The sequence below is a fragment of the Tupaia chinensis genome, unplaced genomic scaffold, assembly GCF_000334495.1.
Source record: "Tupaia chinensis unplaced genomic scaffold, TupChi_1.0 Scaffold148874_1, whole genome shotgun sequence".
NCBI classification, from domain to species: Eukaryota; Metazoa; Chordata; class Mammalia; order Scandentia; family Tupaiidae; genus Tupaia; species Tupaia belangeri.
Window position 1 is genome coordinate 1,891,000 of NW_006208722.1, and position 7,622 is coordinate 1,898,621.

Sequence of the window (7,622 nt, forward strand, 5' to 3'; positions counted from 1 at the left end):
CCAGGTGGCCCCACTAAAGCAAATCATCATAGTTCTCTCTCAACCAAAAAGATAGTATGTGTGGGGCTAGAACTGGTGGAGGTTAAGGTGGCTGGATCCCACATGACTGGATGCGTAATTCAAGGTCCAGACCCGCGGAGCCAGGCTCATGTGTGTACATGCCCCAAATCCCAAGAGAAGAATGGAAGAGAAGCAGTTGTGGTGTGGCCATCCCCCTGAGAGTTAGTTTCTTACTTTTCCTCTGTCTCTCACTGGAGAGCACATGCCCTACTGCAACACTAAAAAAAGATATTTGTGTGTTCTGGATATCTTCCCTCAACAAAGAGTATACTCCTCTTTTGATAAATCATACTTTTAAATTCCTCCTTAAAGATGACTTTAGCAGTGGGACCAGCAGTTAGTGTAATGGCTATGTTGCTGGACTCCCATGTAGTCGACCGCAGTTCATGTCCCAGATGCGGTGGCTTAAACTCAAGACGGGCGCGTGTGCATGCGTGCCCAAGATCCCGAGAGGAGAATGGAGGAGAAGGGACTGCGGTGTGGCCATCCCGCCCCAGGGGGTGATTTCTCGCTTTCTGTCTCTCTCTGTCTGGCAAGCGCACGCCCCCTATAGAAAAAACCTCTCCAAAAAAAAAAAAAAAAAGATGACTTTAGCAGTCAACATAAGAAACTTAAGTCTCAGATTATATTGCCCAAAGGTCTTAATCTTTCTCTTTTTTCTAGCAACTTGTCTCCTTTTTTTAGTTCCCAATTTCTCTATAGATAAGTTTTTATCCAAAGGAAGAAAATACTTTTTCTAAATTATACTAAATTTTTCTAAATTATACTAAATATATTTTCTAAACTATTACTAAATTTTAACCCCACCTACTTCTGAAATATTCAAGTGCCTTTTACTAGTACACTGTTCTGTGATTTTTAACCAAAGTGATAAACGCATCTCCTTGTCCTAAAAATTAGTCATTTTGAAAGCCTCATTACTAGAACCCCAAATCAAAGGACTGTTGATTATTCATGTTTAATCTAGATTTACTCCTTTTTCTTCAATCTCTCTAATACAGGAGCCTATGAATACCATAAAATATGGGGTCCCTCTTAATAGTCAACTGGCCTCTAATGTAATTTTACAGCTGTGGTTAATGTCTTAAGCTTCTTCTTAGGACCACACTTATATCTTACCATTTCACATTGCCAAATTCACAAGATTCCCGAAGCACCCCAAGAAAGCCAAGTCACTCACTATGATTCTACCCTCTTAAACACATCCATCTTCTCTAGACAACACTGCTATATTCCACACCTCTCCTGATTGCAGCCAGTGCATAAAAACTTAACTCTTATGATCCATTGTCTCCGGACTCTCATTTGTGATATCAGCAAGTTTATTTAACAAGCTAATCTGTGCTAATACTGTCAATAAAAGACAATGGTTTAAAGTTTCTATTCTAGGCCAGTCAGTATTTGGGGGTTAAGATGGCTAGAGTCCCCCTGGTGGGGTGATTCCATGGTTCGAGTCCCGGACCTGAAACCCTGAAAAACACTTTGGACACATGTGTGCATGTTCCCAAAATACTGAGAGGAGAATGGAGAAGGGACTGTGGTCTGGCTATTTCCCCGGGGGGTGATTTCTTGCTTTCATCCACTCTCACGCTCACTCTCTCTCACTCTGGCTAATGCATACACCCTATAGCAAAAACTACACTAAACAAAGTTTCTATTCCAGAGAATTTGTCATTTTAAACAGGACATTTTAGAAAGAATTCCATAAGGCACTGCTGGAGAGGTACAAAATCAAGCATTGGTGATTTTCAAATTATACTAGTCAACCGCACCTAGTGTAACTAGTATTTGCAATGTAAGTCAAATTACAATTTAATATAGTTTAAATTAAAAATTAATGTAGTTGGGGCTGGCAGGTGGCGTGACAGTTAAGGGCACTGGACTCCCACATGGCCAACCACGGTTCAAGTCTCGGACCTGGCGGCTTGCTTTGTCACTCCTCATGCCCCCCTCCCTCTCTGGTCAAATGTAAATAAATAAATAATAGTTAAATCATTGTTTTAAAAATTAGCAGTTATATAACAACTAGTGAATATATGCCTGGCTTAGATATATACACTCATAGCAAATGTCAAGTAAGTAGAAACTAAAGCTGCAACTGTAGTTTTAACTAGGTTCCATATCTGTTAAATCTATACAGCCTCAAAGTATAGCAAAGGACTTCCTATAGCAAATTCAGCTAAAAGGGTCAAGTAAAATTTTAACCTACCCAGAAAATTTATTTTAGAGTACACCATATCTGAGGTCTTTTCAACACATTTGATACACATGACAACCAGTGCCTTTTCTACTCTACTTTTACAGTAACTTGGTAAATTACAAGTCTAATTAGATAACGCTGTTTTTGAATTCTGGCAAACTATTCGTTATCTCATTAATCTAAAGCATAGTATCCTAGATAATTTAATATCATTTTAATCAACTGGCAATTAGTTCTGCAGTTACATGTCTAAAATCTAGTACATCCTTTCTGAACAACAGGTCCAAGTTTCTTTAACCAGAATTGGATGGATTCTATTATATAATTCCATGAAAAAAAATCACTCGACTAGAATTCACAAACCTGGAACCAGCAATTCAGAAACCTCCCTAATTCCTAACTTAAGTGGAAAAGAACATTACTAGCTCAAATGAAATGCCCAAGAGACAATGTGGAGAATGAAATATTGAAAAACATACTGATCCTATTTGGCATCCCTGTGCAATCCTATTTGGAATTCTATACAGCTGTAAGTCCATGAAGATTAAGGACTACACCATTTACAGCTTTTACATCCTTTAGCTCATACTGTTAATATAAGAATATAGGTACTCAATGAATATAGTACTAAACACCTGGGAGAATTCTTGGAGAAATAGTCTAATTCAACTGCCTATAAGCCAAATTTTATTTAAAAAGTAAGGCTTTGGGGCCTGGAGCTGGACTCATTCCTACACGGTCGAATGCAGTTTGAGTCCCAGACTCAGAGGCTTGCTTTCTCACTTACTTTCTCTAGTCAAATTTAAAAATAATAATAAATAAAAATAAATAAATCTTAAAAAAAAAAAAGAGTAATGCTTTATGAACTACCTAAAAAGGTCACTGAAATACAAATGAAGACAATACTGGACCAACAATTTACTTCAGATCTTTTAAGTCACATATTTGGCCCCATTTTTTAAGCAAATTGATTCAGCAAGTACACAAGCCAGCACCTCCACTTCCCAGCCCCTGCATTATTGGTCTTAGAAAAGAAGTATGAAGTACAACTCAATCCTAGAAGACAGTTTCACATAAGAGCTACATTTTGTCTTGACTTTCTTTATGACCTTGGGCAAAGTCTGGCGAATGAGAACTATAATGTTTGTGTGTTCCTGTTTATTACGGAAATTTAATCCTAATATCACACTAACAATAGCGAAACTCTCTTAATCAGACCTACAGAGCTGAAAGCTTCACTGACGAATAATAGGAATCACTTTTATTCTTAATTTTATTAGTGAGGGGGAAAAAAATGCCCTACGGAGGCTCCAAATCCAACACTAACAAAAAACGAGTGATAGAAAATACTACTTACTTCCTTTTATGGATGACTAGTCTGTAATACTTACTTAAAACAAAATAAAACATTAAAGATAAAAAGAGTCAGTAGAACTAGCTTTAGTTTTAACGTGTCATCTTCCTGCTTTTAAAAGAACAAACACAAACAAGAATTTAAAACTTGGCAAAGAATGAGGAGACAAAATAGAAAGCAATCTACAATCTGAAAATTACTTAGGTAAATCGTTTCAAATCACTAATTTGTATAACCACGTTAGGGCAGTAATCTTGGTATTGCTTTATTAGCATTGGAAAGATAAATCCCTGCCTTGGAGGAACATCTACTAAGTACGATTCATTTCAGGATCTTAGGGAGTTTACGAGCAGTGTTTCTGTAGGCTTCCCTAAGGTACTCTAAAATGCTTAACATTCACACATCCAGCCACCACTAGGGTGAGAAGTAAATAAACACGATTTACTTATGCAATTATTTACCACAGAATTTTAGTCAAGAATGCAAAAGTAAACATCCATACAGGCATTTAATACCCAAAGAAAGCAGAGAACATTAAGGATAATAAGATTCCCCCTTCATTGGCCACTGTGAAAAACCAAAGACCTTCCACATGAGTTGTTCTTTACTACCACTCTTGATTTGAAAAGTAACAATGTCAACCCAATGTTTTAACAGTACATAAGATAAAACAGAACTTAGTGAAATCCCTTCTTCCAGACTCTCAAAAGGTGTTTATTAAGAAGTGTGATAGAGAAACGCCCCCCTACAAGCACCCTACTAGAAATACTGAAATACCGAAAACATCAGGTGAGCCAAAAAGGTTAGAAAAGCTACCTTCTAACCTAATTACCAACAGGGACCACAGGTTTGGGGACTAGGGACGGAGACTGGGGTGGGGGTGGGTAGCAAAGTGAAATCTAACCCCAGAAATCACAACACAGGCCGCAGCCTAAGAGCTGAAGCTGGCGGGAAGTGAGCTCCCTTTCCGTTCCCAGGGGAAAGTCCAGAGAAGAGCGGCTCCACACAGTGGACGTACGAGGCGCCAATAGTGCATGCCTACCAAGGCGCCGGAGCCGCTGGAGGACCGGGCTGAGAAGGGGAGGAGATCCCGGCAGACGGCCCTGGAGAGGCGGGGGACTAAGACTGAGAGCAGCGGCAGCGTCTGGACGAAGGGGATTACCTAACTGTGACGACAGAGAAGTGTCTTCAGGCTCCGGCGATGGTCTCGACTGCGCAATGTGTGGTGTCTTTCCCGCTTAGCCCGCAGCAGCAACAGAACCAGGTCCTTCAGCCAGTCGCCATTTCCCGCCTACCGACCTGCTGCACCGCACGGACAGGGACCCGGATGGAAAGCGGCCTCTGCGCGCAGGCGCCTTGACTTCCTCCTCCCCCTCCCGCCACAATTCCTCGAGGTGGGAGGGAAGGAATGCGGGCGGCCACAACCGCGCAGAAAAAAAAAAAAAAAAACAACACTTTTACTTCCGTGAAGAGTGTTGGAGTTCCTGACGCCAGACGAAACTCGCGAGGCCTAATTCCTGAAAAAAAAAACTGAACACAAGGCTTTAGGACAAGGAGGAGTAAGAAAGAATAAAACCTATCAGGCTACGCCAAGGCCTGGGGGATATTTGTACCGCAGGGGCCTCCGTAGCCCGCTGTCTAGTGGTTGGAGGGGGAGTAGGGAGTAAAGCGTTAGGAGTGGAGAGGCGGGGACGCGAAGGACGGTTTTTCCTCCCGCTGCTAACGGAACTGCTTAGGCAGAGCTGGGAGGGGGAGTGCGCCCTCGCCCCGGAGGCGGGGCTTAGGAATGCGTCGCGCACCCTAGCGGCTAGGTTTAGTGACTGGGCGCGCCTGGCGGGGGGAGCCAGCGGGACGGGGCGGGGCTAACGGCTTGGCGCGCTGGATGGAGGAGATGGAGTGTGGACAGCTCTGCCCGGGGCCGAGAGGGAGAAAGCGAATCATTCGCCTTTCCTGGGATCCTGGGGGTCCCCATAGGTCCTTTATCCAGGTCACTGCCTAGAGTGCATGGAAGTCTCTCCTGGAGTGGTCAGTAAATTCACGCCCTCCGTCTTAAGGCGATGTCGGCGGTAGTTCCGCAGGCTGAGACCTCGGGATCTTTCAGACAAATGGGTTCCCACCCGCAAGTCTCTATCAAAGGGTGGTTAGCTCCACAAAGTGAAACTGTATCAATCTAGAGCGTCCAGTCCTAGTGGAAGGTCAGAAATCCGAGTCTAGTGATTGGAAAAGCATTTTTTTTTTTAACCCAAAACTCCAAGCCACTCTTGTTATTTGCTCAAGAAACATTGTAAAAAATACTGGATGCGAAGGGTGCAGCAGTAAATGAGGCAGAAAGGCACACTGGGGAATATTTTTACCGTCCCAAAAATCACAGTCCAGTGAAGAAGACAGAATAGGGAGTGATAGTGACTACAAGGAGCAGAATGACAGGAGTTGCAAGAGAATTGGTGAGGGGACTCCGGGAATGCGTTTTTGAGACGAGAGAGTTGGTGTTACAAAGGGAAAGTGTCTAGGTAAAGAAAACACCGGACAGGAAAATCCAAAAATGAGATTATCTTGAGTCATTAGAGAAGTAATTCTGTGCGCTGGGAAAAGAGGATTTAGGGAGGATGATAGTGTTGAGATGAGGCTGAGGGGTAAACAGAAATAACATACTCTTGTGATTCTGATGTTTTCTATGTCAAAGTGGAACAGGTAGGTTGTCTTCTGAAAACTAAAAGTACAGATCTCATCAGAGCTTATTTACATCCTAAATCTTCCTAGTGCAAAAATGCTCTGAATAGGACATTTATTGAGAGCTAATGGTATAAAATGCACAAAACTAGTTAACAATCCACGAAAAAGTAAATTGCTGAAGACTTCACTGGAAATCAGCAAACCACTGTGTTATTTGTATTATAGAAAGCAGTAATATGTAAAATAATCAGCCCCATTGACTACTAAAGTTATTTTTAAATGGGGCAAAAATTAGAAATATTTTGGGGCTGTCAGGAGGTGTGATGGTTAAGGGCACAGGACTCCCATCCCACATGGTCGACCGTGGTTCGAGCTCCAGACGTGGTGACTTGCTTTCTCACTTTCCCTCTCTCGCTGTCCTTCTCTGGTCAAATTAAAATAAGTAACCAAGCAAATAAATAAGTAAATAAAGTTAAATAATTCTTTTAAAAATTAGAAATATTTCTTGGGACCAGCAGTTAGCGTAATGGCTATGTTGCTGGACTCCCACGTAGTCGACCGTGGTTTGAGTCCCGGACCCGGTGGCTTAAACTCATGCCGGGTGCATGTGTGCCCAAGATCCCAAGAGGAGAATGGAGGAGAAGGGATTGCGGCGTGGCCATCCCCCCTGGGGGGTGATTTCTCGCTTTCTATCTCTCTGTCTCTCTGTCTGTCTGGCAAGCGCACGTGCCCTATAGCAAAAACCTCTCCAAAAAAAAGAAAAACAAAAACTTATAAATATTTCTTAAAAATAGAAGTGTTTGGGAGAGGGGAAGAGTATAAGGAAGGGAATTGGGAGGGAATAGAAAGGCATGACACTTGTGGGACACAGTAATGGTTTATTACCTGTTGATGATAACCTGTATAGTATTCTCAACTGGACTGGTCTGAGGTATATATCATGTTGGGTAAATTCTCTTTGCAAGCCAAATGATGTATAGTGATTGAATGTATAAATGATAATAATAATACAATTAAAAATAAAACTGCTTAGAAGTAGTTATTTCAAACCTTCATACTCCTAAAACTTTTTAAAAAGTATTTACCATTTTTCAAATTTAAATTTGCTGTGGGGTGAGCAGCAGATAGCACAATGGTTACGTCACTTGACTCCCATGACCACAGTTCAACTCCCAGACCAGGTGGCTAAAACTTAATAGGCTTACAAAGGAGTTTTATATGCATTTTGATTCTCCCAACAACCCTGTGAGATAAGTAGAATAGGTGATTTTTGTTTTCCCCTTTCAGTTGAAAACACCTTTTTTTTTTTTTTTTTTTTTTTTTTTTTTTTTTGTT

The 7,622-nt window shown here is 41.5% G+C and overlaps 1 protein-coding gene across 4 annotated transcripts in view; it reads right to left on the bottom strand.

Moving 5' to 3' along the window:
• The window catches only part of CTDSPL2 (CTD small phosphatase like 2), a 91,066-nt gene extending 85,896 nt beyond the window's left edge, over positions 1 to 5,170 (bottom strand). The window contains exon 1 of one of the 4 annotated variants that reach the window (XM_014585101.2): positions 4,777 to 5,170. The gene's annotated coding sequence lies outside the window, so the exon portion shown is untranslated. Of the gene's footprint in view, positions 1 to 4,656; positions 4,751 to 4,776 lie in introns of those variants that run through there. The other 3 variants (XM_006170743.3, XM_006170741.3, XM_006170742.3) reach the window with 3 other exon arrangements.
• Between the last annotated feature and the right edge of the window lie 2,452 nt (positions 5,171 to 7,622).